Source organism: Homalodisca vitripennis, chromosome 4, assembly GCF_021130785.1.
Source record: "Homalodisca vitripennis isolate AUS2020 chromosome 4, UT_GWSS_2.1, whole genome shotgun sequence".
NCBI lineage: Eukaryota > Metazoa > Arthropoda > Insecta > Hemiptera > Cicadellidae > Homalodisca > Homalodisca vitripennis.
The window spans coordinates 11,045,578-11,057,971 of record NC_060210.1 but is presented as its reverse complement, the minus strand read 5'-3'; positions in this window follow the sequence as shown (position 1 = coordinate 11,057,971).

The following is a 12,394-nucleotide window of genomic DNA, read 5'->3' as shown; positions in this document are numbered from 1 at the left end:
ATACGCTAATGTAGCATCTGCAGATCATACAATTAGACAGTAATTCTAAAAGATTTCTGACGTCAAGATGGAGAAATTGGATTTATAACCAACATTTGTGTAACCATGATTGTTAATCATCTTTGACTGAACAGGGTCCTGAAACATTTTGGAGACGTTTTGGAATCCTGAGGTCCCAACGTTTGCTAATCATGTGCTGTTATAGATAGCTTCATCATTGATGGCAACACAGAAGTCTGAGAAGGCCAATTACCAATTGGCTCTTTATATGACACAGACAATAAAGTTTGGAGGGATCATATCTGTGGATTAGAATCCTTCCCATCCCCTAACTTTACCCCTTACTTCTTGTTAAATTTGAGTGACCGAACTGATCGACCAAGGGATCAAGAAATGTCGAAAAAAGGTCGTCCTTGTTATTTATCTTCGAAGAGCACATCCAGATAATATTAATACAAACTTGTGACTAGGAAGCCCTCAAAGTGAGCAAGTAATTTGGAACAGTTCAGTTAGATGATAAGTTAAGAATCGTTGCAGGAAGATGCAGGATTGTGAAGGAAGATGTTCTATTTCTAAATAAAGATGTAAATTAGATAACTCCTGGACGTTCTTGATGCATCCGACGTACGGTTCGGTAGAGGTGATAACTCTAGACTTGTACGAATATGTACCACCATCTCAGGGTCGGCCTTATTTTTTAGTGTAATCTTTTATTTTTACAGGACCCCTAAATTTTTCACCCTCTTCTTACTCACTGTAATTAGTTAACGAAGGGAAACCTGCTATAATATTAATAATGAAATTAAATAAAACCTTATTTTACCTTACCTACTAAAAAAATAGAAAATAAAATAAAAATTAGCCTAATAATAAGTGAAGACAAAATTACCATTGAAACAGGTTTCAGTTTAAAATTTGTTCGGATCTGTATAATTGAAACGACTTTCAATTATAAAATAATAACAATGGTTCATAACCATAAGTTTTATATTCTAATTTGTTTGTTACAGCCTTAAACAATGTTACATTTAATGTTCCGAATAATAAAAACTCTACATAAAGCCTCATTATCCGAAGCCCAGCCTTAAAGTTCTTCCGAGGATTTTTTATAAACTCAGACAAAAGGAGGTGCCTAAAATCTGACATAATAAATTCATATTTTACCTCTACAACGCCTACGTTTGTTTTAAAATTAAAAGACCCAACAAATGTAAGTCTTACACCATATAGCTCACCATTCGTTATTAAGAGATGCAAATTATATTGTAATTCTCTCGGAAACTATTTTAGCTAGAAACCGGCCAAGCGTTGTGTTATTTACTTTCTTTGGAGTGAACTGAAAAACTGCCGAAAACAACTTTATGCAAAAACTCTATCCTTTTACTAATGATTTTGCCGGATTTTAACAAACTCATCTAAGTTATTCAGAAAAAAGTGTTGCTTCAAAACGCAAAACAAAATCATCACATAACTGAAATTTGTAAAATTACAAATCAACGGTATTATACAGCAAATAGAGAATCAAACTTACAGATAACAACGCTTGTGTAGAGATGTATTCGCCTGGGCTTAGCACTGGTATTGTTACAAACCATTCCCAACTGTACTATATTGAGGCTCCTTGGCGTTCGTCATGTCAGAGCAACCTCATATGTCACAAACCCAAAGTGGTGCAGGAGATGAGTTAATACGAGCGCGAGCAGTTGGACTGAGAACGAAGGTCGCTCTAGTGTCACATATATAATATCCTCATGTATTATCTATCTTATCTTACTAAGAACATCAAACAAAGTTAAGATTGCGTAGAATTTTAAAAACCCAATCAAATATTTATATTAAAGAAGATGTGAACATTTAAAAATCGCGAATTGGTGTGGACTGTTTCTGAATTATTTATTGGATAGAATTGATTAATAAACCGACCGGGTTAATCTGATTGGTGTTATTTTATTATATAAAATAGGAATAGATTCATAACATTTGACATTATTAAACAATGTAAGAGTACGCTAGGGCTAGACCACGTGTTGTCTTGTTACAATCTACATGCTTTGCTGTAAGAGTAGAACGAGGTACATGCTCCATCATCGAAATCGATGTTGCTGAAATAGAAAAGAAGGTACAAGGTTGGAAGTACGCTAGGGCGAGACCACGTGTTGTCTTGTTACAATCTATATGATGTGCTGTAAGGTTAGAATGAGGTACATGCTTCGTCATCGAAATCGATGTTGCCCAAATAGAAAGAAGGTACAAGGTTGGAAGTACGCTAGGGCGAGACCACGTGTTGTCTTGTTACAATCTATATGATATGCTGTAAGGTTAGAACGAGGTACATGCTCCATCATCGAAATCGATGTTGCTGAAATAGAAAAGAAGGTACAAGGTTGGAAGTACGCTAGGGCGAGACCACGTGTTGTCTTGTTACAATCTATATGATATTGCTGTAAGGTTAGAACGAGGTACACGCTTCGTCATCGAAATCGATGTTGCTGAAATAGAAAAGAAGGTACAAGGTAGGACTACGCTATACCACGTGTTGTTTGTTACAATCTACATGCTTTGCTGTAAGGGTAGAACGAGGTACATGCTCCATCATCGAAATCGATGTTGCTGAAATAGAAAAGAAGGTACAAGGTAGGACTACGCTATACCACGTGTTGTTTGTTACAATCTATACATGCTTTGCTGTAAGGGTTGAACGAGGTACATGCTCCATCATCGAAATCGATGTTGCTGAAATAGAAAAGAAGGTACAAGGTAGGACTACGCTATACCACGTGTTGTTTGTTACAATCTACATGCTTTGCTGTAAGGGTAGAACGAGTTACATGCTCCATCATCGAAATCGATGTTGCTGAAATAGAAAAGAAGGTACAAGGTTGGAAGTACGCTAGGGCTAGACCACGTGTTGTCTTGTTACAATCTATATGATATGCTGTAAGGGTTAGAACGAGGTACATGCTTCGTCATCGAAATCGATGTTGCTCAATTAGAAAAGAAGGTACAAGGTTGGAAGTACGCTAGGGCTAGACCACGTGTTGTCTTGTTACAATCTATATGCTTTGCTGTAAGGATAGAACGAGGTACATGCTCCGTCATCAAAATCGACGTTGCTCGTGTAACAAGAAGATGCATGCAACATTTCAAGGTTCTTGTACCGCGGCCCGTTCTCAATATATCGTGCGGACAAACATAACGACAAAAGTGAAAGTTTGCGACCCAACCCCCTAAGTGATAAATTATATCCGGACGCATGTAAACAGGATTTAAAAAATATCCTGCTAAGTTTTAAACAATTGCATATAGAAACAGGAATTTTAAAATATTTCCAGTTTACTTAATCCAGTTTGACTTTAGACGCATTCTAAGTTCAGAGGGGTGTACAAAAGGTGTTCATAAATTAAAAACTTTAAATAAATAACCCACTATTTGCAATGCATTGTTGGAAAGGAAGAGAAAAAAATCAAAAATTCAGTGTAACAGCAAGTCTAATTTTGATTTTGTATAGGTTGATGTAAAGGAAGAATAAATTCATATAAAACATGAAATTCTGATAGGTTAACCAGAATAAGTGGTGGTAGTGTTGTTGGTATTAAATGATTCTTAAAATGCTAAAGAATGAATTAAAAAAAAAATTTTTTAAGCATATCAAGGTCCTTTAGTTACCCTTGATATGTTTGGGATTTGTGCTTTCGTTGCCAATTTTGCCATGCCTATCTGAATTTTCCATCTATCAAATGTTGGTGGAGAATTGCATCTACGACGAACTTGGCGTCGTTAACCTTCGAGGAGTTGCATATACAAAAAGAGGAGGCCATTCAGGAAGAGATTTAATTGCTTAATCAGCGTTTTATTGCAGTAATTCTTTGGCGTACTCTAGCGCTGATGCGCCTTCATAGTCTTCAATACCACCGGTCACACAGTGGTGTATACAGTTGTTCCATATGCACAGTGAAGGGATCTTCAGCAAAGATGAAATTTACAAAGTTGTGCGTAGTAAAAAGACCAAGGAATGTGGTGAAGTTGATTATTGGTAAGTTCGTTCACTAACTGCGATCAAAAAACTGAATTTGCTCAAAAACTTCAAACTGTCACGTACACTCTTATTAGTACTTATATTGACTCGTTTTTTATTTAAAATCTGCATGAAATTTCTTCTAGTTTTTAAATATAATTAAAAAATGTAGATGACGATCTTCTGGGAAGTTTTATAACGGCACTGTAAGATCACTGTTGCAAAAACAACAAAACTAATTTTACCATTGAATTAAACAATTCTTTCTGTTCGAAATGGTATATAAATAGTGGTGGCAGTATATATATATATATATATATATATATATATATATATATATATATATATATATATATATATATATATGAACATTCAAACACGTGCGTGTTAGATCGACATTATAATGTCGATTGTCATTTCCAGAGTTTAAAACTTCGAAAACTGTACACCTTATTTTTCTTTGTATAATTATTGTAAATATAACATTAAAAATATATGTTTAATACGCATCCAAACTTTTTTTTTGGGTTTTCTTGTACATTACATACGTGTTGAATATGCAACCGACAAATTAAAAAAAGGTTTAAATTTCTTTAATGAATAATAAAAACATAAAAAGCTATAAATGTTTTAGGATGCGTATAAAGCTACGATTGAAAATGAAAACGTAAAAGTATTTTTAGGTTTAACAGTGTCCTTGTGGAGCTAAAATCAAGACACAGCCAGTTCAGGCGTTCTAAAGTGAATTACACCAGGACAATGTTTGCACGACATATTACATTAAACGTTAACAAAAACACATTACATTAAACAACGGGAAGTTGAGTGTGGCTGAGGTTTCCTCTATTCATTATCTTATCGACTAAATCCGTTACAAGGAAACGATATTTCGGACAAACTGTATTCTCGGAAAAAAGCCTGAAAATAGCCTGCTGTTCAAGTTGCAAGTGACCTTACCGGCACTTCCGGTCTCTGGACCACTTCCGGCGACATTCAGGCCGCTCTCGCCTCACCTGACTACTCACTGCAGGGCAGGATCTGCGTTCGACGACGAACTTTCAAGTAGCTTCTGAGTGGTGACATCTGGACAAGCATTTCCAAATTCGTTAACCTAGCTCATCATCAAGGTGTACGCAACTTGCCAGCAGATCCTTCTTTGGAATTTTGGATTGGAGACGATTTTAAATATAAAATACTGATTGTGTAAGAAATTGTATTAGATAATCCAAAAAAGTTTGAGCCAAAATTTGAGCGCCAATTCGGGAAAGTGTTTTGCTTTCACATGACCTTGACAACAGGCCGGATGGAGAATGGCGTGAAAGCAGTGCCTACAGCTTGCTGAAAGGGCGCAGACTATACACGTTAACATGCAAGACCTGCATAACTGAGTCTGTTGAATGAGATATGAGCGGAATTCATTTCTCTTTTTCGATATCTCATGAAAGCGAAAGGATTGGAATGAAAGCCAGGCTATAGACTACTACACGACTTTTCTGATAATTTACACTTATGAAAAGGTTCATACAAAATTCTAATCAAAATAAATAACTATTTGAATTTTTATTGACCCAGTGATATTGATAGTATGCAATTTTACATGACGAAAAGGGGCGAATCGTCTGAAGAGAGGAGGGTAAAATTGAATGCTTTATATTTTAAGTGGACCTTCCAAAAATAAACAAGGTAAGGAGATTGAAATAATTTTAAGTGAATTCTGGCGAGAGACTCTGGACGCTGTTACTTTCGAGAAACCGCTTTTTTGGTAGACCACTAAAATGGGAAAAGAAGACCTCTAAATTACAAAGAGAAAGCCTTATAATGAAATTTAATTTTTCTTACGAGCGTTCTTTATTAAAAAAATAAATGCAAACGTACCTACCTGTATCTTGTTTGTTATCAAATATGCACCACTACATTTTTAAGTTGCTTTCACAATTTTCATAAAGGTGAACGCTTACAGATTACAGCCTCATGGGTAATTCCCATGTCAGGGGGGCGTTATTTTAAATGAAAGAATAATATATATATATATATATATATATATATATATATATATATATATGTATGTATATAATAATAATAAATAGCTAAAGCGTTTTTCTTCGTGAGTTCCTAAACTGAACTAGTCCTGAAAGGCGAGCAAAACTTTGAAAGGAATAGGAGCAAAATTCAATGTGATTCAGCTACAACATGTGTATATTACAATTTAAATTATAATATTTCAAAAGTCCACGTACTAATAATAAAGTTGTAATTAGATAAATTTTAATATAAATTGTTTTTACATAACAAAGCCATTGATGCTTTTAATAATGTTGGCAGTATACAGAATGTTTCTTAACTCTCAGGACAAAGGTATACCACGTTATTGCTCAGGTCAAGACAAAAATACTTCACCATACGAACATGTCTCTGATGCTTAATTTTCCATCTATCTGTCTGTGTGTGTTTCTTATCAAAACATTAATATCACAAAAAGCAATAAATTAAATTATACCAAATTTTGCTAAAATTTTTATGATGACAAGGCCAGTTACTAAAACATATTTATACCCAAAAACACAACTAAAACGCGCAAACATAAAAAATGAGCACGAAATATATTTTAGAGTGGCTAGCACTGTCTCCGAAACGTCTGTGAGAAGTGATTCCAACAGTCTAGATCTAAGAAATCTACAATACCGCTTTGCATTACAACATCCACTAATTTTATTCGAATGGGAAAGAAACTAGCAACTTTTCACAAATCCTCTAGGATTGTCTCGAAATGGATTCGCGCGGAGCATGGGAGAAGGTGGAGGTTGCATCCGGGTTTGAGAGTGAGTAGAATGGTATTACAGTCACCTTCCTCCAAGGTGGCTTCGGACCTTCTCTCATTAAACAGATCAATGTCTTCTAAGGTCATTGGTCTCATTACGGGGCATGGTCACCTGAGGAAGCATCTTCACAGAGTTGGTATTCTTCAGGAGGATCCGCTCTGTGGAAGGTGTAATGAGCAGGAGGAGACTGCTGAGCACCTGCTCTTTGATTGCCCTGCAATAGCAAGAGAGCGGTATGCCATCTTTGGTAGCTTGGACAGGGGTGGTGAATTTTCCCAGGAGGACTTGATAGGTTGTTTTCGGCGGTTTGTTGAACTGCTGAAGTTGTAAACTGGTGGGCCTCATGGTGTGTTTCCGGGGTGCGCAAAAAGCCCTTGAGGCTTAAGTGCATGGCAGTAGGCCGCCCCAAGGGGAAAAAACTTTTCACAAAGACTGCTATATAACTTCTAACTGCTACAGGACAATATTATCGCATTGTTACATCCTAATCAAGCACTCATAATCGTGGTTCCTCGGCCTGGGTATAATATGTGACACTTATAGTAAATATGTGAATTTGCTGCACTTTACCTCAAGTATGATTTTGATTTTAAGAATGTACAATAATAAAATATGTACAAATTTAACTCATCTTTTGAGTGGCAAATATCACTATGAAACATCGCTACTTTGGGTAAATATGTATATGTATATTCGGGTCAATTTGAAAATCCTAAATAGTCTCGTTTCTGCTGGACCATAAATTTGATTTATAATAATATATAATCTTGCTTTGTTAAAACAAATCGTACATATACAACGTTTCAGAGGTTAAAACAAGAAACATTGTATTGTATACAGTTTACTTGTTACCGACAATGTTTTTATTTTAAGATGCATTATCACAGTGCGTATCTAAAGATAATAAACGTGAATACAGTCAGAAAGTCAAGGAATTTGCAGATAACAGACGATAACAATCCTTATCGCCAGGTAAAGACCGCTCCACCGGCGGTCGCGAAAATCGGTTTGTCTACATCTCCAGTAATGTTTGTTTGTATTATTGGTTAGGTTTTATGATCTTTGATCACGAACCTCAATACTCCGGGCAAGAGCGAAAATATAATATAAACTCTCACAACCATTGCGCCCTACGTATTTTCTAATACACGAAAGAAAAACACTAATTTGTTTTTCACGATACTAGTATGTTTTATTTCTTTGTATTTTACCCAATTTAACATTCTATATGTCTCAGTACGAAAACCATCGAGGATGACGAGTGAATTGCTTACAATTAATTGTGTCGTATTTTATCATCTATACCAATCAAGAAACAGTAACTTGACTGCAGGTATTAAACAAGTCCCTGTATTGAATCCCTGGATATTTTTTGTTAACCGATTCGGAACTACCAAAAGTTTTATATAGGTTTTCGTATGTCTTCAAAATATCACATTTGATTTCACAAGTATACAAGTGCAATATTTGAATGCTCTCTTAGGCCTCTAGGATTTTGTTACGATGCATAGATACTATCTCAAGTAAATACAGAATGTTCATCTTTCTTCACCATCAGAAAGAGCAGAAACTGCCGCATTCCACACTGTTGTCCTGAAGCATTAGTAGATAAGATAAGATAACATAGGAGTTACCCAACCTTTAGTGAAACAAGGTTAAGTACACAGAAACCTCAATAACTTATTATACTCTTACGGTGGAGTAATTAATTCTTCACTCGGACTTTACAACACACTTTCACCGCTCATAATAGTTTATTTGTAAATCATTGTGTTAACTATCCTTTTTGTACATTTTTCGATAGAGCACTTAAGTTGTAATTGTCAGTAACCGATTAAAGACATCAATATGCGAAAACTACACTGACAAACAAGTGAAATAGTTAGAGATTAGCGTGTACAAGATTAATAGCTAATTAGTATAATTGCCGGAGAACCCACTTTAGCTGCAGCTGCACCAGCCTGTGGATCTGAGATAGGTTACGGACCTGAGGAGGTCAAGGCCGTCTCAAGGTCACGAGTATCCTACTTTCTTCTTCAACCACAAGTCTGTTAGTAACTCACCACGCAGAAGCTGTAGCAAGAGAGTGTAAGAGTTGTATACTTCCAGTGAAGTTCTACACATGTTTATAATGATCCAAAGACAAATTTTTGACTCGTAAACAACTTGGAGAGGTCATGTTAATTATTCCTGCTATACATTTCAATCATGTATCAAAACAGATCACACAGTGTTCGAACATTTCAGGAACTAAAAGCTATTGACCCAGCTGCCTACTCTTCTCTGCATGGCGAATGCTACGTAGAAAATACTGTACTACAAATCTAATCTGTGACACATGAATTACTGTGACACAGCATTTGACTCCTGGCTGTGGTGTGTCAGCAATTTACAGTCCAATCGCACGGCAATCAGTCAACAATAGACGAGAGGAAGAGTCCTGCCAATCTGCTGAGATGGGAGAAATTTGGAGGATAAACAAACAGCTTTCATCCTCTTTTTGGTGTACAAATATTTGTTCATAGCAGTCAGTAATTGTTGAGGACCGTTAAGAGCCTTCTTGAAATCATGTTGTCCGTCCTTCTCTCAATCCGTCAGTGCGATTATTCTTGATAGAAAGGTTCTTAAGACTTAAAGCTTGGTCCAAGGAAAACCCTCTATTGATTTCTGGGCCAAAAGGTCAAAGGCAGTCTGTCTGTCCATCCGTGAGATAACGCTTAAAAGAAAGATCTTACAGACTTGAAACATAAGTTCTTCTTAGCCCACCGATGAACCTATTGATTTTAGGGCCAAAAGGTCAATGAGTAGTCCGTCCAGGTATTTTATCTGTCCGTTTGTGAAATAACCAACTCTTAATATAAAGGTACCAGAGACTTAAACCACTTTTCCTCTTATTGTACGAAAGAATCCTATTGATGTTAAGGTCAAAAGGTCAAAGAACAGTCCTAAGTGTGACAGTCGTGTAAGTGTGAATGCTATTGATAGAAAAGTCATAGGGACATGAAAATTGGTACAGAGGCTCCTCGTGGTCGAAGGACGTACGAAATTTTATTTATCTATTGGTTAGAAGGTCAAACAGCAGTCTGTCAGTTTGTTGTACCGTGCATAGCTTTCTCTTAGTCCGGGAAGGTCCCTATTGATTTTGGGATCAAATGGAATTCCGTCCATCTAAACGATAACTCATTCGTATTGATCATACATTCTGTTGGTTTTTGTTATACGCCGTTATTTAAGTTTATTAGTGTTAATTATAACGCTAACGTGATTACGAGCGTGGATATTGAAACTTGCTTTTTGAAAATGAATTGGTTCTAAAACCTATCTAATGTGTCGATTTGTGTGCACATTTACATAACTATTTCGAAGACGGATTTCGTTTAAGTAAAACGTTTAAGAAATAATGTTAATAAAATGAAAGTCGTGTGACGTGTTGAAAATATTGTAGCTTTAAAAAACTTTAACTTATTATTACTGTTACATTTTTCAAATATTTGTATTTCAAAGTATGCGCGTTTCTTTTTAAAAATAGATTATCAATTTTACTGTGAGAATTGTTGAATACGAAGTGGGGTTTTTAATGCTAAACTTTTATACATAGAAAATAAAACAAACTATTAATGTATTTAAAACCTAGTTTTATTACGGTTTCAGGTTTTACTAAAACAGTATATTATAAATAAACGTTGAACTAAATATTTACAACATTGATATAACTAAGATATACGACGTAAGTAGGTTTTAAATTACAGAAAACAAACGCGTGAACTTACTGTCTTCAATTGAGCATTATCAAGACCCTTTTACTCAGATTACGTTCTATAATACAATATTCTAAAATATCCTGCTAATACTTTAATATGCCAATCCCTTTATTTATCATTAATCTTTAACTTTTAGCTAATACATTAACACACATATAAAATAAAACACAACAAAAGCGGGGACTTTTTGCACGTGATTTAATTAGTTTCCATAGACACAAAAGTGATTAAAAGTTTTAAAAATATTCAAAATGATTAGACAGTCCGTATATACGTTACTAATGTGTGACATCTTGAAATTCTAATAATTGACCAGTAATTTCGTTGCAGTAGGCTATACATCTTTTCTCATAGATAGATATTCTATAAAGTGTCAAAAGTTTATCGAAAAACATATAAAACAAATGTATAGTGTTTATTAAAAAAAAAATGTTCCAATCATCCAAACTTGGCAAATTTATTGAAACCTGAACGTTGGTTGAATTGAAAGTAAAATAGGATACCTTTTATTTCATACTCTATCTGGCCGTTTAAGGTTTAGTAATATTTTATCTTTAAAACTCTGTATAACATTTGCAAACCCTGAAGGTAACAAAATTCCAAATCCAGAGAGAGGTAAATATCGCCGAGATTTCCCTCGCTTGACATTTTCCGCACGAGCGGTTGGCAGTACGCGTAGACGCAACCCGATGTGGTGGCGCGACCTTCAGTTTTTTTAAAATTTATCAGCTGTACGTGAGAGAGAAAGAATCGAGAAAGCGTCTTACACACAGCAAAATACTTTCGGGTCCTCCCGTACTCTATAATTGCAACAGGCATCTTTATGAACAAGTATACTAACAGTAACATTAACATACCTAAACATTTATTCACCGTAACAGAAGAAACTAATTATTTTTCATCTGTCCTTTTAAATTGGTAGCGTTTATACGATTCTGTCTACTGCCGTGAACCCAATTAAATCTATCTCGTTTGGCACACTTCATAAAGTGTAGTTCTACTGTAATAAATCAATATTCACTTTTAACTTTTAATTTGGTTTTTCGATTTGAAAATCTGAACCATAGACAGATGGAAATGAGAGAGAATATATGTCGAGCCTGAGGTTTCAGTGGCCTTTATACAAATATTGTACACTCTATTTTATCTCATCTTACAAAATCACTGTTTAATCTTCAGGTGAAAATTATTGTTGCCTAACTTAAAGCAATAATTTTTGGCTTCAGATTTCATAAACTAGTAAAAGGCTTTTATTAAAGGCTTGAAACTAGTATACTTGCGATTGAAAGATTGGCCTTTACCCTCTAACTCTTGAGGAAGTAAATCAACATATCCCAATTCAGACCTGTATAAAATTACCTATAAAATAATAATGTCATAACAAGACATAAAAAATCATCTGAATAGCATAATGCAGTTGTCGTCTTTTCAGTCTTGATCGGTTTTGAAGCGAGATAAGTTATTTCTGTGAAATACGGATATCTGGTACTATACCATATCTAGTCAGGTCCAAAAACATCTAGAAGTTGTTTTACTAAATCTATTATGTTATACGTTAAAGGAGTTGTCTTTTAAATCAGAACGACAAATTTTAAAAATAATTTAAAACATTTGGTTTAGAAACTAATAACAGTTACCGAGTTATTATGGATTAGGTCCTTATACCGATAAATTCCAAGAGCCGCGATGTCCATCCCGATACTGTGACTACTAGAAATGCTCGTAAGTGTCAATGATGAGTTAGTACAATCGGAAGAGAGGAGAAGCGCGCCGGGGTGGCCCCTGGAAGAGAGAGGGGT